This window comes from Pleurodeles waltl, chromosome 4_2 (assembly GCF_031143425.1).
Source record: "Pleurodeles waltl isolate 20211129_DDA chromosome 4_2, aPleWal1.hap1.20221129, whole genome shotgun sequence".
Taxonomy (NCBI): Eukaryota; Metazoa; Chordata; class Amphibia; order Caudata; family Salamandridae; genus Pleurodeles; species Pleurodeles waltl.
This window is the reverse complement of record NC_090443.1, coordinates 338031112-338056067: the sequence shown is the minus strand read 5'-3', so window position 1 is coordinate 338056067 and position 24956 is coordinate 338031112. Positions and strand designations below refer to the sequence as shown.

The 24956-nt window shown below is 48.6% G+C and overlaps 1 long non-coding RNA gene across 1 annotated transcript in view; it reads right to left on the bottom strand.

Moving 5' to 3' along the window:
• Positions 1-19440: 19440 nt before the first annotated feature.
• The window catches only part of LOC138292660 (uncharacterized), a 56138-nt gene continuing 50622 nt past the window's right edge, over positions 19441-24956 (bottom strand). The window contains exon 3 of the long non-coding RNA XR_011202752.1: positions 19441-19995. This is a non-coding gene — a long non-coding RNA (uncharacterized lncRNA). The remainder of the gene's footprint in view (positions 19996-24956) is intronic.

Sequence of the window (24956 nt, the reverse complement as noted above, 5' to 3'; positions counted from 1 at the left end):
TACTTTGATACACCACAGGACTGAGGACAGAGAAAGATGTCTGCAAAAAACTTAAAGAGGCATATAGATCCGCCTTGACAGTTTACCTCCATAATTTTGAAAAAGCTTGAAAAATCTATCTTACTAGACAAACTGGCCAGGCTGGAAATTCTTTTAAAATGTTACACAAAGTGGTTAGTGCTTTTTCTAATCCTCACGCCTGTACCCAGGAGCCACCTCTGTCACAAGAATTTTGTGACTCCCTGGGCGATTTTGAGGGCAAAATGAATGGTATTTATCAGAATTTTGCCAGTGTACATGACCTAGCAGAGGTGGAATGCAATGTGGTTCCACAACCCACATTAGGGCGGCCCCTAGTTTAGGACAGTTTACCATCTTCTCTTTGGTGACTATTCAGAGAAAGTTGGTATCAGCCAAATCAGGCTCTGCTTTAATTATTTGCCCTCCTAGAATTACCACAGCTCTTTCTAACTTGTCTTGCTCCGGCTATTCTTTCCTTATTTCACTTATCAGTTAAATCTGGGAAAATTCCAGTCGCTCAGAAAGCAGCCCTAGTTAACTCAATTCTAATAGCAGCTAATTCGGCTTGGGCTAATCTTACCAACTATGGCCCTATATCATTGCTTCCTTTATTAGGTAAGCTATTAGAAAAATCAATAAACAAACAACTTATGGAATATTTTGAGAACATCAAGCTCCTGGACATGTCCCAATCTGGTTTTAGACCATCACATAGTACGTAGACAGCTTTGGTCGCTGCCATCGATCAGATCCAATGCTCCCTTGATGCTGACACACCATTCATGCTTGTGCTGCTGGATTTGTCCTCAGCATTCAATATTGTGTTGCATCCTAGACTACTTCATAGACCGCTAGAGACTGGAATTCATGGGCCAGTGTTTGACTGGTTCAATAGTTTCCTTTCCAACAGATCACAAACCATCATTATGGGTGATTTTAAGTCCCACGTCATGACACTGAATAAGGTGGTGCCAGAGGACTTGTGTCTCAGCCCTGTGCTTTTTAACATATATGTTTCCCCCTTGCCACCATAGTTAAAAATTGTGGCTTTGGTATGATCTCTTACACAAACGATAGACAGTTAATTATCTCTTGTGAAAATAACTAGTCAGTACCAAAGAGAGTTTTTTGTCGTGAATGAAAGCAATTGCCACATGGTAGCAGAGAATTGTCTCCAGTTGAATGCTGGCAAAACGGAAATTATGTTGTTTGGCAAAGCTCAACAGTTTTGGGCCTCTGACTGGTGGCCTTCTGAACTTGGTGTCGCTCCTTTGCCTAAACTGGTTATAAAAAAAACCTGGGAGTACAGCTGGATGAACCCCTCTCCATGAAAGAGCAGGTTAGGTGCATTACTGGCTCTTGTTTTCAAACAATGCGCCTACTCGGAAGAGTCTTTCCCTTTCTTCCTCTGGTTCAAGTTCTGGTCATCAGCCGCTTGGACTATAGCAATCCGTTAAGGGCTACTACTGCAAATGAGACGTTGCTGTCTAAAGTACAGGTTGTGCAGAACACGGCCGCCAGTCTCATTCGCAGTCTTCCCACTGGGTCAGCCTTTTCTCTGCTCCTCCACTCTCTCCACTAGTTACCAGTGTGTAAGAGAATCGTTTTCAAAATCTGTTGCCTAACTCAAAAGGCCTTCACTGGGAGAGGTACACTTTATCTATCTTGTAAGCTTATTCTACATCATCCTTCGAGATGCCTCAGATCCAGTGATAAAGCATTGCTCTTGGTCCCTCAAATCAGAAAGACTCGTTCAGGGGGCCGATCCTTTGCATATCTGGCCCTGCTCTGCTGGAATAATTTGCTGCTCCACATCCGTACATATTCTGATTACCTTCTGTTCAGGAAAGTTCTTAAGACAGTTCTGTTCTAACGGAGTTGCTTCTCCTTGGTGTGACTTATGACTGTGCCAAAATAACCTTTTCAGGGTGATTCGTGCACATTATAAATTAAATTAACACAAGATAACATAACATAACAGGCTCCTATCAGTGCTTTGTACATCTCCTAGTTACTTTTCACTTGGATTTCAAGGTGGAAAGATCTCTCTCTTTGCCTCCTGAATATACATTTGGATTTAAGGACTTTGTTTTTGTGAAATAACACAAGTAGGTTAAAAAAAACTATTGAATAAGGGTGTTGTTTGTTTGCTTGGGCATGCAACAGTATTTCTTTTTACTTTAATTTGATTTTAAAACTTTATAGTGATGGGTGGCATGGAGTTTAAGTATGGGTCTAGTTATTATTTATTCTGCATTTCATTGATTTTCATCTTTTGTAACGAGAAAGTGTTGCACAGCTCAGTGCCTTTTCTACATGTTTGTAACATTTGTAATATTATTTTACTATGTGGCCTAGATTTTGAAGGGCCATCTCGCCAGTAGGCCCAGTACTGGTAGGCATCACTGTATGAAAAAATATTTCAGTGCTATATGTTTTTAAAACTTCATTTAGGGCAGGGATGTCATTGGATTAAATTTAAAAAGTTGGTTATTGATTGCATTTCATTTTTCTTTGAAAAGGTGTAAATGTTATGGGGTAGTATTTGATGGCACTGTTGTTGTGAAATTGTTAAAACTCAGTTAATTTTCGTGTTTTGCATTGTTGAATTCATGTTAGTGTTTTCTTCAGTGTTACCACCATGCCTCCTTTTAGCTAGTGTGTGTGTGTGTGTTTGTCATCTTCCACAATTTGTCTTTGTTCTCCATACCGTGAGGCCAGGGTTCATTTTGTGTAATCTATGTTCATAGGCTTGCATGTGTTCTTTGTTCTCCATGCCTCCTTGTGCTCAGCTGTTGTTTGACCATGTGGCTGGCAGCCATTTTGTGCATCCAGCCATTGTGTCTTTGCTATAGGCTTGCCTGTGTTCTTTTTTCTCCTTGCTTGTTGTTCTGGTTGTTGTTTGACCATGTGGCTGGTGAACATATTGTGCATCCAACCAGTGTCCCTTTGCCAAAGAATTGCATGTGTTGTTTGTTTGCCACACATACTTGCAAGGAAACAACCAGAACAGCGAAGTCTAAATCACTACTTGCCTGGACAACTACTGCTAAACAACTAAAAAGTCTAAACAACTAAAAAGTCTCTACAACGAAGAGAAATTGGACATACAGGACAAATGCCACTTATACATTGAAACTTAACATCATGCTTTGTACCGTTGTGGCTAAGATGTACAGTTTTTGACCGGCTTCTCACTATTTTGCCCCAAAGATTGCTACCACTGCGTATGAATAGGAGATGGAGACATACCCGCGTGTACAGACCCTTGGTGGACTTGGCAACAATGGAGGACAGACACATTATCCTCACCTATAGACTTGACAGGGCCACGATCACAGAGCTGTGTGCCTAACTGGAGCCTGACCTGATATCTGCTATCGGTCACCCCACTGGGATCCCCCCTCTTGTCCAAGTCCTATCTGTGCTCCATTTCTTGGCAACTGGTTCTTTCCAATGAACAGAGTGCTTGGCAGCAGGAATGTCACAGCCAATGTTCTCAATAGTGCTGACAAGCATGTTGTCTGCCCTTATTAAACACGTGCAGCTACATTGTTTTCCTCCAGGTGGAGGATTTGGCCACAGTGAAAATTGACTTCTATACAATGGGACATATCCTTAACATCATTGGGGCAATTGATGGTACACTTATTTCATTTGTCCCCCGTCACAATGAACAGGTGTTCAGAAATCAAAGGAGTTTTCTCTCAATGAATGTCCAGATGGTGTGTTTGGCAGACCAGTACATCTCCCATGGCAATGCTAAGTATCCTGGGTCGGTGCATGATGCCTATATCCTGAGGAATAGCTGCATCCCAAATGTGATGGCCCAACTACAGAGGCACAGGATGTGGCTAATAGGTGAGCCCTGGTTCCCACCGAGTAGATGTTGGGGTATGGGTATGGTGTGGGCCATATAGGATAGTGTGTGGCTAAATGTTGTCCCTCGATATTTGCAGGTGACTCTAGTTACCCAAACCTATCATGGCTCCTGACCCCTGTGAGGAATCCAAGGACAAGGGCAGAAGAACGTTATAATGAGGCACATGGGTGAATCAGAAGGATTATCGAATGTACCTTTGGCCTCCTGAAGGCCAGGTTTCGGTGCCTCCATCTAACAGGTGGATCCCTGTGCTACTCACCCAAGAAGGTCTGCAAGATAATCGTGGCATGCTGTATGTTGCACAACCTAGCCCTCAGACCCCATGTGCCTTTTCTGCAGGCGGAAGAGGCTGGAGATGGCCGTGCAGCAGCAGTGGACCCTGTGGACAGTGAGGATCAGGAGGCAGAGGATGAGGACAACAGAACTACAGTGATTTGACAATACTTCCAATGACACACAGGTAAGGCAGTGTTACTTCATATTACATTTTCATTTTATGGTTAATCTTTGTCACTGGCATGCTGTTATTTCCCACTTCTATGCCCACTCACTGTACCCTCTGGCAACTGATTTTGCAGATGTTGGTGTCCCACTATTGCTCCTGGCCTGATCACTGCAGCCAACTACAGGTCTTTCCTGTATGAACTTTACTGTACAGTTGAATTGCAATGTTTGAACCTGGTTAAACGAATACATACTAAAATAAGCTACACGTTTTTTTAAAGTGTGTTTCTTTAAGTGCTAAGAAGTAGAGGGGCAAGTTCAATGGGCTGGGGTGATGATGGAGGAAAGTCCAGGGTATTGTTCCAATCTATTGGTAGCACAGGTGCATTGTCCATGGGAACATAGGAAGGGGAGCAATGGCAGTTCAAGGTTGACACGGTGACAGAGTGGGACACAAGGGTGACAATCAGGAGAGTCTCATTTCCTGGCGGGGGTCTTGGCAATAGTCTCTGGCTTGAGCCTGGATCCCAGGGAACGTTTGCAGAGTGGTTCTCCTTCTGCAGGGGGAGGGGGTGCTGGTGGCCTGTTGGTCCTGTGGCGGGGCCTCCTGTCCACTAGCGGCAGTGGAGGTGGAAGGCAGTTCAGATGTCTGGCTAGTGGCAGGGGCTCGTTGTTGTAAGACTGCCTCCCTCATGAGGTTGGCCATGTCTGCAAGCACCCCTGCAATAGAGACCAGGGTGGTGTTAATGGCCTGCAAGTCCTCCCTGATCCCCTGGTACTGTCCCTCCTGCAGCCGCCTGTTCTCCTGCACGTTGGCCAGGATCTGACCCAGCCTATCCTGGGAATGTTGGTATGCTCCCAGGATCTTGGTGAGTGCCTCCTGGAGAGTCGGTTCCCTGTGCCCGCTGTTGTGTTGTCACCTCCCTCATGATGTTGGCCATGTCTGCCAGCACCCCTGCTATGGAGATCAGGGTGTTGTTAATGGCCTTCAAGTCCTCCCTGATCCCCTGATACTGTCCCTCCTGCAGCTGTCTGTTCTCCTACACATTGCCTAGGATCTGGCCCATCATGTCCTCAGAATGTTGGTAGGCTCCCAGGATCTCGAAGAGTGCCTCCTGGAGAGTCGATTCCCTACTCCTGCCCTCCCCCTGGCACACAGCAGTCCTCCCAGTGTCCTTGTTGGCTTGTTCCTCTGTCCCCTGAATGGTGTGCCCACTGCCACTGACCCCAGGTCCCTGATTGTCTTGTGTGCGTGGTGTGTGCCTGGGGTGCCTGTACATGTAGGCACACTGCTGATTGACGTGTCCTGGGAACAGAGGTATGGGTACCCTGGGTGGGTGCTGTTGTGGTGTTTCCTGATGGGGGAGGTTCTGTGGTGGTGTGTGACTGTACCTGGAAAACCGACTGTCCCAAGGTCCCTAATGGGCCAGTTGGGCATCCAGTTCCAGGCCAGTAGAGCATGCAGGGCTTGGAATGGGATAAGTGAGATGTGATGGTGGGGTGTGTGGGAGGTGGTGGAGTGATGGGACTGAAGGTGTGGGTGGGGGTATGTGATGGCATGCAGGTAGGGGGTGATAGTAGTATAGAGTTCACTTACCAGAGTCCAGTCCACCTGCTACTCTAGCAAGGTCCTCAGGATGCATGATTGCCAACACTTGCTCCTCCCATGTTGCTAGTTGTGAGGGAGGAGGTGGGGTCCACCACCAGACCTCTGTACACCGAGTTGGTGTCTTGCTGCAATGGAACGCACCTTCCCCTGTAGATCGTTCCACCTCTTCCTGATGTCATCCCTTGTTCTGGGGTGCTGTCCCACGGCGTTGACCCTGTCCACGATCCTCCGCCATAGCTCCATCTTCCCAGCAGTGGATATCTGCTGAACCTGTGCTCCAAATAGCTGTGGGTCTACCGGGATGATTTCCTCCACCATGAACCTTAGCTCCTCCTCTGAGAATCTGGGGTGTCTTTGTGGTGCCATGGGTGTTTTGTGAGTTGTGTGGGTGAGGGTGATGTGTTGGGGTGTGTGATGTGGGGTGCGTGGATGGTGTACAGGTGATGGTGGTGTGTGGCTCTGGTCCTGTCTGTAGTCGTGGTGTCTATCTCGTGCCAATTATTTGTAATCGTAAAGGGTTGTGGGTACTGTGAGTGTGTGTTTTATAGTGGTGTGGGTGTGGTGTGTGTATGGGTGTCAGGTGTGTGTTGTTTGCATTGTCCAATGTGGTGTTGTTTTGTATGTGTGTGTGTATTTTGAGCTTGGCGGTATGTACCTCCAATGGTTTACCACCATTGAATGCCCGCCATGGTGATTTGTGGGTCATAATGTGGTAGGTGTAGTTCTGTTGGTGTAACAGTGTGGGTTTGGATACCACCAGTTTATCACTGGCCTTTGGTGTGGCGGACTTGTGTCTGTGGCTGAATAGTGACGGACTGGTGTGTGTGTGTGTCATAATATGGTGAACGCATATTCGCAGCGGCTGCGGTATGTTGTCGGTAGTCAGCATGGCAGTAAGTGGGATTTACAGCCAATTTCATAATGAGGGCCATAGTTAGCAACATACTGACACCTATAGATGAATCTGCACTAATTTCAGCCATTCTTTTAAAGCCTGGACGTGTTTGCGAATTATTCAGCATGGTAATAGAGTAGCAGTTAAAGCCCTGATATAGGAGGTGCCCACATGTTCAAACTCAACATATTATATGTTGCAATGTTTGTTTGAGCAGTACAGACAGATCAATGATTCGGTCATTCAAAGAGGAGCTGATGCAATTGGGAAAGCTATGACCATGTAAGTGGACAAATGGGGCCTAGTCAAATGCCTCACAAAGATGCTGCTTCATTTTGAGGTTTTCAATTGGGAAGTTAGCAAGGAAGACAGTACAATTAGCCCAGTTATCCCGTTATTGCATCGCTACAGGAGAAGCTAACAAAGGTGCCTGAAAGGTTTTCATTCGGAGGTATGAACGAGAAACCTTGTTTTTAGTCCATTGTTTGTTTTTACTACCACCCACGAGGCTATTGGAATAATGCTCGTTCTAGTCTATTACAAAGATGGCCGCCGTAATTTTGCTTGTGTCCTTCTTTTATTTCTGAGACTCGCTCCGATGCAGCTCCCGGAGTGTAATCCTTCTACAGTTTTGACCACCCTCTCCCATTTTTGCTGGGAAAACTTCTCTTTAAAAGACTCGCATCGGGTCGGGAAGTTGTCTTTTCGGGATAGCACGTCAGGGTAGGTTACCCTGCAGACTGCTATCATCCACAAAGTAAGTGACCCCGCGTTTGTGTGTTTATCGCTTTTTTCGGTTACTTATCTACTCTGGAGACGTATATTGAGCTCAACTAATGACATCTCTCAAAGTATTAACAGACTTAGGTTGGGGTAAGGGGTAATCCCTTTATATTCTATGGAGAACCACGCTTTGCCAGTGTGTTTTTGCTTTTGTAAATCACCACGCAGACTATTACACTCTGCTACAGTACTCACCAAACCTTTTTAGAAATATTTTCTGCTGTAAAACTGTTTTATTCCTCCCAGTTTTCCTTCAACAAATGTCATAAATGCTAGTGACGAGTCTGTGTATGAATTTCCAAGTGACATGGACTAATAATGTGCTTGATGTTCATAATCAATCTAACCAACCGACCTCTAGTAGTGAATGTGACTGTTTTGGTTCTGATTGATTACACTGCATTCATGGTGTCTGCTTTACCACTTTATAAGTAGTGACCGCTTTCGGCATGCTACTTCCCAAGGGGCCCCCCATGTACCAAGGGATGGTAAGCATATTGTCTTATTATGTTTTTACACAACTGGTTACTACACACTGTTGTGTCACGGGTGTCCTTCCTTATTTTTCCGTGTGTTTTGATCAAAATGATTTGTTTGTATTTTTCTAGGGCGACCATTAAAGGTTTCTGACAATTAGTGAACTTCAATGTAAGTGACTATGGTGGTCATTCCAACCCTGGCGGTCGGTGTTAAAGCGGCGGCCAACCCGCCAACAGGCAGGCGGTCAAAAAAATGGAATTCTGACCCTGGCGGGAACCGCCAACACAGCCCGCCACTTTAACACTCCGACCGCCACGGCGGGACAAACAAACAGCGCGGCGGTCACCGGCAACAGGCAGGCGGCAGACAATGTACCGCCCACCCTATCACAACTCACCAATCCGCCACCTTTTCCGGGGGCGGGAGCCCCGCCGATAAAAACACGGCGGAAACAGACTACGAACGGGAAAACGCTCACCTCTATACACTCCACGAGGAATCTGGACAGCATGGAACCCGAATTAAACATCCTACCAGCTATTGTCTACCTGCTCCTCTACCAGGAGCACGAATGCCGGCGCAGACGACAACGGTGAGTACTGCACCTATGACACAGGGGAGGGGGGAGGAGAAAAGGTTACGGGCACACACATACGCGATACACCCACCCCCCCCACCCCCCCCAAATACCCACACAACAATGCAGAGTAACAAGTCAGAGTGACACCCCCCAAACCCCACGGAATAATGCAAAGACAAAATAAAATGATCATTAAAATTGAAGTATATTATAGCAAATTTTAAGTAGTGTGAATTATGAAATATATAAATAAAATAAATCACATCATTTACAATATATACATCGGGCAAAAGTCTGGCACATTTTGGCAACCTTCCATTGTTCGTGCGCCAATGTGCATAAACACATGGGCAAAGCCCACACACGAGACCAGATTCCATTGGAGAGAACACTGCTGGGGCATCAGATGATAAAACTACAGGCACCTCAGGGGGAAGGGAAGTGGGGGCACCTCAGCCACATGAGTCCACGACGCCAGATCCACGAGGGGCCTCCATGCCCACTGTACCATCCTGGGGAGTGCAAAGCCACAGTCTCACAAGTCTCTACAGTGGGTGGATTGCCCACTGTGCCATCCTGGGGAGTGCAAAGCCACAGTCTCACAAGTCTCTACAGTGGATGGTTTGCCCACTGCTGCATCCTGGGGAGTGCAAAGCCACAGTCTCACAAGTCTCTACAGTGGGTGGGTTGCCCACTGTTACATCCTGGGAAGTGCAAAGCCACAGTCTCACAAGTCTCTACAGTGGGTGGGTTGCCCACTGTTACATCCTGGGAAGTGCAAAGCCACAGTCCATCAGGTGGATAACAGACTCCACTGGTCATGTAGGAGGCATGGTGGCCAGAGTGCTTCGTGGAGCCCTGCCCGACACAGGTCCGGCCCTGCCAATGGGCCAGCGGTGCTTGAGAGGAAGGGCCCAGCAAAGCAGTTCAGAGACGGCGGTGCCCAGCGGAGCGGTGCTTGACAGGAAGGGCCCAGCAGAGCAGTTCAGAGACGGCGGTGCCCGGCGGTGCCCAGCGGATCGGTGCTTGAGAGGAAGGGCCCAGCGGAGCGGTGCTTGACAGGAAGGGCCCAGCGGAGCGGTGCTTGACAGGAAGGTCCCAGCGGAGCGGTGCTTGAGATGAAGGGCCCAGCGGAGCGGTGCTTGAGATGAAGGGCCCAGCGGAGCGGTGCTTGAGAGGAAGGGCCCAGCGGAGCGGTGCTTGAGAGGAAGGGCCCAGCGGAGCGGTGCTTGAGAGAAAGGGCCCAGCGGAGCGGTGCTTGAGAGGAAGGGCCCAGCGGAGCGGTGCTTGAAAGGAAGGGCCCAGCGGAGCGGTGCTTGTCTTGGCGGGGCCCTGTTCAGCGGTGCTTCTCACGGCGGGCCCTGTTCAGCGGTGCTTGTCTTGGCGGGGCCCTGTTCAGCGGTGCTTCTCATGGCGGGCCCTGTTCAGCGGTGCTTGTCTTGGCGGGGCCCTGTTCAGCGGTGCTTCTCACGGCAGGCCCTGTTCAGCGGTGCTTCTCACGGCGGGCCCTGTTCAGCGGTGCTTGTCTTGGCGGGGCCCTGTTCAGCCGTGCTTCTCACGGCGGGTCCTGTTCAGCAGTGCTTGTCTTGGCGAGGCCCTGTTCAGCGGTGCTTGTCTTGGCGGGGCCCTGTTCAGCGGTGCTTCTCACGGCGGGCCCTGTTCAGCGGTGCTTCTCACGGCGGGCCCTGTTCAGCGGTGCTTGTCTTGGCAGGGCCCTGTTCAGCGGTGCTTCTCACGGCGGGCCCTGTTCAGCGGTGCTTGTCTTGTGTTCCTAGGGAACCAGACCTGGCCAATATTTCCCGCTCAGTCGCCATCCGACCTTTCGCTTGCGGGGCCCTCGTGTGCTGGAGTCCTGGGCCCGTGGGTGTCCTCCATCACACCCGGAATGGGGCTGGTGGGGCCCTCCTGGGCAGCTCGCCTGCTGCCGGACTTGTCCGCCCTGCTGCCCTTGCCCTCCTTCGCAGAATCTCTGGGGCCCTTGCCTCCCTTTGTGGATGTGCCAGGTGACGGGGCAAGGCTAGTGTCCTTGGGGTCAGCCGTCTCAGGCCTGTCGCGCCGGGCCTTCACTTTTTTTGTCCTCTTCCCAGGGGGTGGGCTGGCTGTCCCCTTGCTGCTGGCCGATGTTCTTGCCCTAGGAGCTGGTGGACTCCAATAGCCCTGAACTATGGTCCTAGTAGATGCAGGGCTGGTGGTGGCTGAGGTGCTCTTTGGACTCTTACGAGGAGGAGGGGGTGAGTCAGTTGTTGGAAATAGGTCAAGGTTGGAAAGGAAAAGCAATTTTGAAAGAGAGGGACGGGTAGGTGTACTGGGTATGGGAGTGGAGGAAGAGGATGTGGTTGTAGGAGAGTCAAGTGTGCTGTCTATGGGTGCAGGTGCTTGTGACGGAGGCTGTCGTGAGGTGGATGGCTGTTGGGTGGGTGGCTGCCTGCGTTTGTGTGGTTTGGAAGAGGGGGTGACAGACACACTGGGAGAGGACACAGGGGACGTGTAAATGGCAGTGGGGGTGGTGACTGCACGTGTGCGGACTGTTCTGGAGGGTGTGCTGGTGATGGATGTACTGGCTGATGGTGGTGTGCATGCAGGTGTGAGTGGAGACGTCACAGGGAAGGAGGAGGGAGACGAGGAGGAGGGGGACACAGAGGAGGCAGTAGCTGTTGGCATGTCTACATGTGGATGTTGCTTGGGTGAATGCTTGTGGGATGTGTGGTGCTTACGTCTGGATGAGCTGCCCTTGGGTGTTGAGGTGTGTGCAGGCTGGTCTGTAGGTGTGGATGGGATAGGCAGAGGAACAGGGGAGTGGGACTGGGTGGAGGGAGTTGGAGGAGGGAGGCTGGAGACAGGGACAATGGCTGCCGTCAGTGCTGAGGCCAGAGCGTTGAACGATCGCTGATGGGCAGCCTGACCCGAATGAATGCCCTCCAGGTATGCTTTGCTCCGATGCACCTCCCTTTCTACACCATGGATGGCATTCAAAAGGGTAGACTGCCCAACAATGATGGTCCTCAGGAGGTCAATGACCTCCTCACTGAGGGCAGCAGGGGTAACTGGGGCAGGGCCTGAGGTGCCTGGGGCGAAGGAGATGCCCGGCTTCCTGGCCGAGCGGGCACGGGGCGAACGCTGAGGGGCTGCTTGGAGGGCGGAGCTGGTGCGCTGGGTGGCGGCTGTACCTGTTGTAGCAGTGGGCACGGATGTTGCCGCTACCCCAAGGGAGCTCCCTTCCGAGGACGTGTCTCACTGGTGAACTCGGAGTCGGTTGCATGGCCCTCCGGGGCCATGTGAGATGCAGCTTCCTCGTGCGCCGATGCCACTTCTCCTCCGCCTGATGATGCTAATGTACACATGAACAGGAAGACCAAAAAAAAGGGGGGGGAGAAGAAAGAAAGGACCTAGCCTACAGAAATCGCCCTGGCCTAGGGATACCCACAGCCCTCCTCCCCCACCCAGGCACCTCCACTGCGCGCAAAGATAGCAGAATGTGCTGGTACTCACCCCCTTGTGTCTGCTGTGATGTCCTCACGCGCCCATCCAAATCGGGGTAGGCCACCGCCAGGATCCAGGACATCAGGGGGGTCAAGGTACGACTGGCACCCCTCCTACGTTGGGAGGCCATCCCCAGCAGAGCCTCGGCGGTCTTTCTGCTCCTGCGGCGGATGTCCTCCCACCTCTTGCGGCAGTGGGTGCCCCGTCTGTTGTGGACCCCCAGGGCCCGGACGTCCTTGGCGATGGCACGCCAAATCTCGATCTTCTGATGGGCGCTGACCTATGTGACATGTACAGGGTGGGAAAAGAAACATCATCACTTTTCTGCATGGTCGATGTGAGTGGCCCCCCTCCCCAACCTTGCCATGTGGCACATGCTCTCATCTGTCGTGCGATGCATTCCTCATTCGCTCCCCTCCCCACCATCGTTCATTCACCCCACTCAGGCATTGCCCACTAAGCATGGTCCCAGTGTACTCACCTGTTGGTCTGGAGGACCGTAGAGTAGCGCATACTGGGGGAGGACCCCATCCACGAGTGTCTCCAACTCTTCTGAAGTGAAGGCAGGGGCCCTTTCCCCAGTCTCAGCAGCCGTTGTCACTTCCAGACCGAGGTCACAGCAGCACTTGCAGTATAGGTCCTCTCCTGTGGATGATCAGGTCTCGAGTGATTAAGCAGATAGAAAATGGCGGTCACGCCCGCGGCGGTGCGTACCGCGACTGCCGGCGCACATCGTCATTGGCTCCTGAAACCCATAGGGTTCAATGTTAACCAATGCGGCTTTGCACCGCGGTCTTCGACCGCCTACCGCCACGGTGTGCCACGCCAGCGCAATGAGCTCACATCACATTGTCACACTTCACAGGTCAGGCAGCCGCCATTTCAAAGGCCCACATGGCTTAATTTCTACTGCGTCACACAGGCCTTGCATTGCCACTCATACAAGCCATTCAATGCATAGAGAATCGTGTACAGTGCAAGCTGTGTGAACGTACCTGTGGGTTGATTGAATCTGTGCTCCATGTTGTCCTTCCTAGGCACCGTCCACAGGGACTTGTGAGGAGATGGAGGGCTGTTCCCGTGTACAGACCGCTGGTGGACCTGTCGACAATGGAAGAACGACATGTCATACTGACCTACAGACTTGACCGTGCCACTATACAGGAACTGTGTGCCCAGCTGGAGCCAGACCTGATGTCACCCATCCGCCAACCCACAGGGATCCCCCCTCTAGTGCAGGTTCTGTCAGTACTCCATTTTTTGGCAAGTGGGTCATTTCAATCAACAGTGGCCATTTCATCAGGGATGTCTCAGCCTATGTTTTCAAAGGTGTTGTCCAGAGTGTTGTCTGCCCTGATGAAATACATGCGGAGCTACATTGTTTTCCCTGAGGTGGAGGATTTGGCTACAGTGAAGGGTGATTTCTATACCCTTGGACATATTCCCAACGTCATTGGTGCCATTGATGGGATCCATGTGGCTTTGGTACCCCCCAGAGGAAGTGAACAGGTGTACAGGAACAGAAAAAGTTATCATTCGATGAATGTCCAGGTGGTCTGTTTGGCAGACCAGTACATCTCCCATGTAAATGCCAAGTACCTGGGGTCAGTGCATGACGCGTACATCATGCGAAATAGCAGCATCCCTTATGTGATGGAACAGCTACAGAGACAGCGTGTGTGGCTAATAGGTGACTCTGGTTACCCCAACCTGTCCTGGCAACTGACCCCAGTAAGGAATCCCAGGACCAGGGCAGAGGAACGGTACAATGAGGCCCATGGGCGTACTAGGAGGGTGATTGAGCGGACCTTTGGCCTCCTGAAGGCCAGGTTTAGGTGCCTGCATATGACAGGTGGATCCCTAATGTACTCACCGAAGAAGGTGTGTCATATCATCGTGGCCTGCTATATGCTTCACAACCTGGCTTTGCGACGCCAGGTGCCTTTCCTGCAGGAGGATGGTCCAGATGGTGGTGTTGTGGCAGCGGTGGAACCTGTGGAGAGTGAAGAGGAGGAAGACGACGGGGACGACACAGACAACAGGGACAGAGTGATACTACTTTTTAAATAACACACAGGTAAGATTCAACACCGGCATTTTACAATTACTTACAATCTCCTGCCTCTCTACTGTCTGGCATATTCCCCCAATGTATGTTAACTGAGTTGTGACTTTCCCTTCCAATTTCAGCAATGTGGGCCCCACTGCGTGACCTCTGCTTTGTTTCCCCATGGACTACAGCTGTGTGACATTGGTATGTTTTCATCACTGTGTAACTGGACATTTTGGCAGCATTATGTTCAATACATTTGTTCACAATACAGGCAGACTCCAGTTTGTTTTTGTGCAATAAGTGTTTTTATTAAAATGCTGAATTTAGGGACATGGTGGGAAATCGGTGATGGGTGATGGTGGAGGAATGTCCATGGCAGAGTCCAGCTTTTCAGTCTCACAGGTGCATTGTCCATATGCCTGTGGAAGGTGGAGCAGGGGCAGTTAAAGGTTGGACAGGGTGACAATGTGGGACAGTGGGATGACATCAGGGGGTATCCTTTGCTGGCGGGGGTCTTGACATCCTACTCTGTCTTCTTACGAGATCTCAGGCCCCGCTTGCGGGGTGGTTCTTCTTCTGCAGGAGGTGGGGTTCTGGTGGCCTGTTGTTGTGTGGGGGCCTCCTGTCCACTAGCGCCGGCGGAGGTGGTTGCCTGTTCTTGGTCCATGCTAGTGTCAGGGGCCCTTTGTGGTGCCACATGGTCCCGCAATGTGGTGACAATCAGGTTGAGTGCCCCTACGATGGTGCCCATTGCGGAACTGATGCTTCTATGTTCTTCCCTGAACCCCATATACTGTTGCTCCTGCATGACCTGGATCTCCTGGAACCTGGCCAGTACCGTCGGCATCGTCTCCTGGGAGTGGTGGTATGCTCCCATGATGGAGGTGAGGGCCTCGTGGAGAGTGGGTTCCCTGGGCCTGTCCCCCCCCCTGTCGCACAGCAGCCCTCCCAGTTCCCCTGTTTCCAGGTGCCTCCGTCCCCTGGACCGTGTGCCCACTACCACTGCCCCCAGGTCCCTGTTGTTGTTGGGGTGGTAGGTTAACCTGGGTGCCCTGTAGTGGTGGACACACCGCTGATTAACGTGTCCTGGAGACAGAGGCATAGGCCCGCTGGGTGGGAGCTGTGCTGGTGTTCCCAGAGGGGGTTGGGTCTGCTGTGGCCTGTGGCTGTGTGAGGGGAACCGACTGTCCCGAGGTCCCCGATGGTCCGGGCTGGTCATCCGGGTCCAGGGAGACAGAGCTGCTGTCATCACTGGGGGCCTCTTCTGGGGGTGGGATGGAAATTTCTGGACCCTCCTGGGCAGTGTGGTGGCGTTTGGGTCCTGCAGGGGTATAGAGGTATGGTTATTGCTTCAGTATCTTCCATATCGGTCAATGGGTGCGTGCCCGTGTACCCCAGGGCTGGCATTCCTGTGTGGGGGCTTTTGTGAGGGTGGCTTGTGGGGGAGATGTGTATGTGCAGTGGGCATGCTTTGGTGATGGGTGTCCATGCTTTGTGGACGCATGCAGGTCTTGGTGTTGGGATGGGTGGGTTGTGATGGTGAGCCATTTGCAGGGAGTGTGTGTGATGGGGGTGGGGGTATGATTTGGGATGCAGGTGGGGTGGGGGTGGGAAGAAGTAGTTAAGATTTGACTTACCAGAGTCCATTCCTCCAGATACTCCTGCGAGGCCCTCAGGATGCAGGATGTGCAAGACTTGCTCCTCCCATGCTGTAAATTCTGGGGGAGTAGGTGGGGGTCCGCCGCCAGTCTTCTGCACCGCAATGTTGTGCCTTGATACCATGGAACGCACCTTCCCCCGTAGGTCATTCCAGCGCTTCCTGATGTCATCCCGATTTCGTGGATGCTGTCCCACAGCGTTGACCCTGTCGACTATCCTTTGCCATAGCTCCATCTTCCTGGCAATGGTGGTGTGCTGCACCTGTGTCCCGAAGAGCTGGGGCTCTACCCGAACTATTTCCTCCACCATGACCCGGAGTTCGGCGTCTGAGAACTGGGGGTGTCTTTGGGGTGCCATAGGGTGATGTGCATGGGGTGTGGGTTGGTGTATGTGTTGATGAGTGTGGTGAGTGTGGTGATGTGTGGTGTTTTGTGCGTGGATATTGTGTGGGTGATGGTGTGGTTTGCCTCTGTGTGATGGTGTTGTATAAGCAGTGCTGTCTATCTCTGGCTTTCTGTCGTTTTTTTTTTTCGAAGGTGTTTGTTGGTGATGTGGGTGTGTGTTTTATATTGTATTGGGTGTGTGGGAGTGTTGTTTGTATGTGTATCAGGTGTGTGTGTTTCAAATTGTCCAATGTGGTTGTGTTTTGTAAGGGTGTGTGTATTTTGACCGCGGCGGTGTGTACCGCCAATGGAATACCGCGGTTGAAAGACCGCCGCGTGGATTCGTGGGTCGTAATGGCATGGGCGTATTTCTGTTGGCGTGACGGTGGAGGTTTGGTCATTGCCATTTTTTCGCTGACCTTTGGTGTGGCGGACTTTTGTGGATGTCGGGTTTTTGGCGGTTTGCCAGTTGCGGGTCAGAATGACTGTGGCGGTTTACCGCAGCCGCGGCGGTGTTATGGCGGTCTTCTGACCGGCGGTAAGCGCCTTTTACCGCCGAGGTCAGAATGACCCCCTATATGATTTGTTTGACATTTTTGCAAACTTTCGGTAATACAGACAGGAGAAGTCTTATTATGTATTGGTCCTGAAGAAGCGTCATAGGATCTTGTTAGACCACTGTACGCGAAACATGTTGACCATGTACTAGGAGCCCGACGATAATCTCCTTAAGCTCCAGCACCATGCAGAAAGTGGTTGAGCATTATTCCTCACGTTACACTTTCCTTCTGTTTTTAATCTTGGTCCCGGTCTTATTCCATTGATTAATTAAATTGACTCGCTCCTATTAAGACTGGGAACCAATTTTAGCTTTCACTCTCCTGCCAGGATTAGTGCCTGACCGCAACACCAGGTCTTGTAGTGTCCGCTACCACGGCTGCTACCTAAAAGATCTCCGGCAAAGAGCCCCCTTATGGGGAGCCCGTCAGACATTGCAGCGCCGGTCTGACGAGGAGCTACCCGATGATGAAGCATGACATTCTCTCAGATGTGTGAGGGCTCTTGCTCCTGAACTTTAATGTTCCCCTAGTGATTATATTTTTCCATTTGGAACAGTGTACACCTTTTTTGTATGTTAAAGTGTGAAACTCCTCTTTATGTTTTTCCTCTTCCCCTGAATTTTCTTGGTACACTCCTGACTCCTCAATACGCTTGCTTCGCTTCATTTTGTCCTTCTCCTTTACTCTATAATACAGTCATTGTTTCTCAATACACAAGCCTTCTCTTAATCCACTTCTCTCTCGCACGAACAAAACTTGGTGAAAGCTCAACACACTCCAACTTACCTACTGGACAGGTTCAGCCAGGCACCCAAGAGTGACTGACATTCCGAGAATAATGGAGATGCACAGCCCAATTTGGCAATACAGTATAATTTGTCTTTTAACAATCATAATTTTTTAGAACTTGTTGGGATAACTTCAATACTCCATAATTTGTACTTTTCAAACATAGAAGACATAACATTTAGAGATATACTATTTTGGGTCTCTCTGGGGCAGAAGGACTGTTTGCAATGCATTTAACTGAACTGTGTCATACTTATCCCATCATCGTTTCCTTCCACAACAGATTGATGATGGTGTGCTGCTCACTATCCCATTGAAAATTGTCATGGTTTCTTTCGTGTAGTGTTTGTCTTTGTCACACCTTTCCCCAATCCCCTTTCTCACCTATTCATCGAGCCCCTAATTCTCTTCCCCTGGGCTGTGTGATTTACTGGGGTGTGACTTAATAATTGTATACCATAAATGAATGACACACTTGCTGGGGAGGATGTGGTGAAGCGATGCCAACCCACTGCTTGACCTTCTGTTACCTGAACAATATTCCATACCAGCCAAATCAGGATCATCATTAAGGCCTTGTGTTGCATAAATGCTTCACCTTGTCCAACCACTAATGACTCTGAGCACACTTCTCCTGACTTGAGGCTTTAATTTCCTATGTTTAGTTTTCATACTAGCTCTTCATTGCTCAGAAGAAGTTGATATTGCTAGTTTTATTATCATATCAGGTCTTCTTTATTGTGTGTCAAATACTGTCACCGTGGTATTCTGGTTTCAGTCTTCCTAAAGTTGTGATATAATATAAGACACACAACTGTTTTCTTTCAATCTAGTTGACAGTGATAGATAACCCTTTGATTAATCCTGCAGTTGGAGTTTGCATAGATGGGAGTGGCACCTTGTGTCTTCCCTGTTAGTGCACTAGCCTGCCACTACTATAGCTACTACCACCCCCTTAAGATAAGATGCCACCTTGGGAAAACCTGTAATAAGAAGACTGAGGTATCAGCCCTCAATTAATCTATTCAGGTAAGAGAACAACCATGGTTTGGAGTGAACTTGTTTAGTTAGTAATTAACTTCTACTGAAGAAGATGTTGTTTGTCTGTATCTAGGTTTTTCTAGGCCAAATACTAGGCAATGGCAATCATCCCCTAGTGATCAAAATAGTTACAGAGGGCAGTAGAGCAAGGGTATAAGTAAATTACTACAAGTAGGGGTGGTTTAAGGGAGATATTCGCGCTCACCACAACGGTCCCTCTTTAGTTCTTGAAGTGTGCTAAACAAGGTACCCTCTAAAAAACCTTGTAAATGGACAATCAAAAGATTAGTCATAACATAAACATCAACAAAAGCAGCACTCCTGTTCAAAATGCATAATAGCAAGTATCATAACTTAATCAATAGTCCCATGAACAAGTGTCAAAGAGGTTTCTTCTTTATTTTCTCTTCAAAGACAGGCTCTTAACGGCTGCCAACAACATAAACAACAATAACTCTTCCTTCTATGAACAATCTCATTTTCAACTCTAAATGTTACCATTAATTGCAAAACATTTGTTCCACCAATTGTAAAGTGTGTTTATATATATAAAATAATTGCTCAGTGGAAAGCCCTGAGGAAGTCAATGGGGGAGATTCAACCCTGATGAACACGTGTTGGCTTGGCTGGATCTGTCTTTGAAGAGAAAATAAAGAAGAAACCTCTTTGATACATGTTCATGGTATTTTTGATTATTGATTAAGTTATGATACTTGCAATTATGCATTTCGAACAGGAGTGCTGCTTTTGTTGATGTGTATAAGTAAATGACATGCACTTTTTGGCAGATTTAAAAAAACAGGGTACACTAAAATAAAGTAGTCCAAACTAAAACGCCAAAATAAACATTTGCAGCTGATTAAAGTAAAATAACATATCCCCTTTTATAATTAACAAATAGAAAACCCACTCTTTCCACCCACAACAGGACCACCCCTCCCCAAACAAATAGCCCATCCCCAAAAAGTCCAACAAAAGTCGAAGGTGAAACCCAGTCCCAATTTCCTCCCAACCCTCCCACCAAAACAAAAAATCTGCTTGATCCTGGTGAGCCGGCATTCCATACGGTCCATCCACTGCAGGATATGGTGGAGCAATGCCCTGGCAGAGCTGGGGGGAGGCAGCAGGTGCAGTCAGGGCCCCTGACAGCTGACGCAGGCAATGTAATGGTAAGGAGGCTGGGGCTGGCATGCTGCTAAACTTCATCCTCCAGGACCACCAGCCGCAGGTATTCGACCTGGATAGTCTTCAGGCTCTGCCACCGCAGACGGGCTTTTATCTCCTGCCTGGTGGGTGTTGTTAGTCGACCAGCATGAGTAGCTATATCGAGAAAAACTAAAATAAAAAAGACAAATTGTAAACAATGCTCTGAGCAAACATTTAAACATAAGTAGTGGGTGGCACAATAGCAGTACATTGCTGGTCCCCTTGGGACAATGGAATTTGATGTGATTATGATTAGAAGAGCCACAGGGCCAATTTTATTTGTTTACCCACACATGCCTTACATAAAAAAACACTGGCTGTCAGGTAGAAATTAATAAAGGCAGAATAACACCAGATAAAAAGAACAGTGATTTGATTTGTTTTTCTCATGAAGGCTTTTCTAGTAACTAACCGGACACTTTTAGTAGAAAAAAATAAATAAATGACCTTTCATTTATATATAAGGCATTATGCACTATGGAGTACAAGTTGTGGTGCTAAATTAATGGAGGAATGCTGGCCAACTCTTCTGGTACTTTGCTACTGTCTGTAGCTGAGACAGCTGTAGTTGACAATTATCTATCTTTAACTCCACTGGCCCTGCTCTTCTCCAAATGCCTTTTACTTAGCTTCTACCCTAACTCCAAAGAGGCAGATGAATAATAAATAAGATACTACATCACACATATCATGTATAAGATGCGGATATATTATCCTGTCTGCTGTAAGTTGATGGTGGGCAAACCAATGCACTGCACTACAGGGAAAGGAACGGGCTAAATAGTTTGTGTTTGGCACATTCATCACAGAGTATCCTTTCAAATCAACTCAGGCACTTACTAGTCCCTCTTTACTCATTGGCTTCGCCAACCACCACAAATTATTTCCAATAAATTAATTTGCTGGACAGTAAGCAAAGGAAACTTGACTTACTGTACTGCAAGGTGAGGCAGCTGGATTATGCACGAGGTAGAGCGTTTGCTATAGAATACAAGGGTATCAACGATCATCGATTCATCATATGTCTAAGCTTTGGCTTGTTCAGTCAATGTATAGACAAAAGTCTAAAGGGGAGAATCTGAACAGGCTTATAATAAATCTTTTATGGGAAACCATGAAATATATTGTGGAAACACTTCACATGGCCATAAAAATGTGGCACATGCCAAGAATGGATTTTTCAATTTTTTGGTTGGCTGGTGCAGAAGAACTTAGGAAAGAAAAGAGGAGTCAAGTACTAAGAGGTGACTGAGTGGGCAAAAGGAAACACACATTGTTTGTTTGATTTGGAATGCATTGAAAACATTGTAACTGCTGCATTAACTGAAGCAGACACACATTGCACAGCCAACACTGCAGTACCAAATTGAACTCTACTGCACTTCTTCGGTCATTGGTGGTAAAATGCCCAGAGCAAGGAGGAGGGTCAATGAATGATGACGGGGGACATATCTGCCTCACTTAACAAATACAGTGAGTCAAGGGATTAGTACACAAACTAAAGTACTCCCCACTTAGAACCATAGCTTTGATAACCATAAAACAAAGAAAGCGAAGTAGGTGAGCAGCATGTCCCTCTCCAAAAGAGGTCCCTTGTTTATTCCTCCAAGAAATTATTCAGTCATCTTTTCATTCTTTCTAGTATATTCACCCATAGTCTCCATGATTTAAGCTTTAATTTCTCTCATCCAGTCTTTCACCAAAGTTTTGAAACCATTATCTATCTGTTCGATATTCACTATTTTATTCAATCATCCTTTCACCCATCCATCCATTTACCCAGTACTCAACCATGCATCCTTTCACCCACATTCGCAACCGTTCCTTTCGGTCATTACACCCTTCCTTCCTTTTAACCTTCCGTTCTTTTTCATTTCCGTCAGGCCATAATTTTTTACATACATTATGGGGGTCATTCTGACCCTGGTGGTAATTACCGCCATGGCGGAGGTCGGCGGTAGCACTGCCAACAGGCTGGCGGTGCACCGCTGGGCATTCTGACCGCGGCGGTTCAGCCGCGGCCAGAAACGGAAAGTCGGCGGTGTACCGCCGACTTCGCGCTGCCCTTGAGAATCCTCCATGGCGGCGGAGCGCGCTCCGCCGCCATGGGGATTCTGACACCCCCTACCGCCATCCGGTTCCTGGCGGGTCTCCCGCCAGGAACAGGATGGCGGTAGGGGGTGCCGCGGGGCCCCTGGGGGCCCCTGCAGTGCCCATGCCAATGGCATGGGCACTGCAGGGGCCCCCGTAAGAGGGCCCCACGAAGAATTTCAGTGTCTGCTTTGCAGACACTGAAATTCGCGACGGGTGCAACTGCACCCGTCGCACCTTCCCACTCCGCCGGCTCCATTCTGAGCCGGCGTCCTCGTGGGAAGGGTGTTTCCCGCTGGGCTGGCGGGCGGACTTTCGGCGGTCGCCCGCCAGCCCAGTGGGAAAGCCAGAATGACCGCCGCGGTCTTTCGGCGGGAACCGCTTGGCGGGCGGCGACCGCCGTCCGCCGCGGTCAGAATCACCCCCTATATGAGCTTTTGCTGAGTTTCAGATAGAAGAGGCCATAACTCAACCACCGCTGTAGCTGGTAAAGTGGGGGGGTTCACCATCAAGACCACACCCTTATAGTGAATATAATAGAAGTTGTCAATAAGCAAGCAATGTGACATTCCATTGCCTGTCCCTGCTGCTGCTTTTCCCCCTCCAACTGACTTCTCTTTTTCTACTCCGGCACTTGAGAAGGAGCCACTAGTGATGCCAGATAGGCCTCCCCTTATTTTTTTTAATTAAAAAAATGCAACCTCAATACATTGCTACAGTACGGCTTGCACTGCAGTATCTTCTATCAAAAATATAACTGTGCATTTTGTTGGTTCACAATGTTAGAAAAGCCAGGTAGTCAAGCCAACCAAAAACTTTTCGAAATGGAGGGGCAGAGCTATCACCTATGATGATGATGACTTCGAATCACTGAAACGGAATGAAGAAGTGTAATAATAATGGCCAATGAAAGACAGAAAAGAAAGATAATGCAGGGAATGGAAAACAAGAATCAAACAAAAATTGGATAGGGGAATTGGAAAAAATTGAGACAGTATAAAAAAATAAACAGTGCAAACTTAAAAGTAGTATAATAATGGGCAGTGGTAAAAGTTAGGGAAATAATAATAACAAATAAAAGGACTTACAGGGATGAGCAGAGCCCTCAGGAGTGACACTGGTGGTTGGGGCCTCCTCCTCCTAGCTCTTCCAAGACCCAACTCAGTGCTGCCCCTCTTCTTGCCCTTGGGTGCTCATGTAAGAAATAAAGAAGATAAAAAAATAGATTAGTGGTACAGTTAATCTCCACAAAATTATCATAACAGGCAAACATAGTAACATTGCACATATCTTAATCAGATATGGACTATTGTTGAGTTGGCCACACTAATCCTAAAATCCTGATTCCAAATTGTCTTAACAGAAATTACATTTGAAACTATTGTATTGCTAGAAATGATCTTTGATTCTATTCTAATTTCTCAATCCCCTTGATGGACCAACTCAGTCCCCCTTTTTTGCAACACACAGATGCATACTAGTACTACACATCTCTGTGAAATTGCTTGTGACTGTATGAGCTACATAGATTAAAGTCACAGAGAACACTAACTCACTGATATCACTAATTTGCTATGATTACAGGAGGACAGAGGAGTCTGCATTGCAATGTTGTCTTAAATAATCACCCAAAGTGAGCGCTAATGTGTAAGATTAGGTCGCGCCGAGCAGCTGCCTAGCTCAAACTGGATCACATATTAATATTCTTAACGCAAACTAAACGTAACTTACCTCTGAGAGTGAGCAGCATGCTATTCAGAAAAAAAAGTTAGTATTGTAGAACACAAATACAACAAATAATATAATGAATACTCACTGAGTTCTGGAATCTCGACACCTATCGGGTCAAGCAGTTCTTGCTCTAAAACGAGTATATCCGCCCAGCGTTGCATCAGCTGCTGGGTGGTGTGTTGGACGTGGCTGGTCTGCTGCACACACCTGCACATCCGCCCCCAACGCAGCTGACGCTCCCGCAGGGGATACCAGCTACTAGGCCTGCTGCTCGCATGAAGATGAGGAGGCGTTGCATGTAAAAAAACAGTGCTGCCACCTCCACCTCACCAAAGATAGGCCAGGGCTCCCAGGCTAGTCAGCTGCTGCTGGCTGTTCGGAGGGGCCTGGAAATGCCACTCCCCTGCTCACCTCCCTGCTCTGCCATGGCACTGGGTGGGGTAAAGAAAATGAAAAGAAACAAGATAAGGAAGGATTGAAGAAATAAGAAAGTGAATGGAAAAATAAACAAAAATACAAAAAGTCACCAAAACACAGAAGAAATTTAAAAAAGTAAAATACACAGACACAAAAGCACACACTAATACAATATTTATGAGTATTTTGGTTATTTGTTGTGTGCATTCAGACCAGAGGTATCAAAGCGCTAGGGAGGTAAGAAGAGGCTGATGCAGAGCAGCCACCTATAGTGAGAACAGCCAAGTCTTTAGGTGCTTTTGAAATGGCATGAAGGACACTATCTCTCTAATTTCTGGAGGGAGCACATTCCATAGCCTGACAGCTGCCACTTAGAAGGCTTTGTCTCCATATTTAGCTTTTTTGCTCATTACACTCTGGGCCAGCCTAAGCACAGATGATCTTAAAGGGCGGTTGGGAGTGTACTAATTAATGGCAGTTTGGAGGTATCCTGATCCTTGCGAGTGGACAGCCTTATGAGTCAAGCACAATGCATAAAAATGAGGGGCAGATTATTTAGGAGGGCGGTGGATTGAAAAGATATAGGTGGTCATTCCAACCTCGGCGGTAAAAGGCGCTTACCGCCGTGCAGAAGACCGCCATAACACCGCCGCGCCGCAGTAAACCGCCACGGTCATTCTGACCCACAACAGTCAAACCGCCAAAATACAGACATCCACAAAAGTCCGCCACACCAAAGGCCAGCGAGAAACTGGCGATGACCAAACCTCCACCGTCACGCCAACAGAAATACGCCCATGCCATTACGACCCACGAATCCACGCAGCGGTCTTTCAACCGCGGTATTCCAT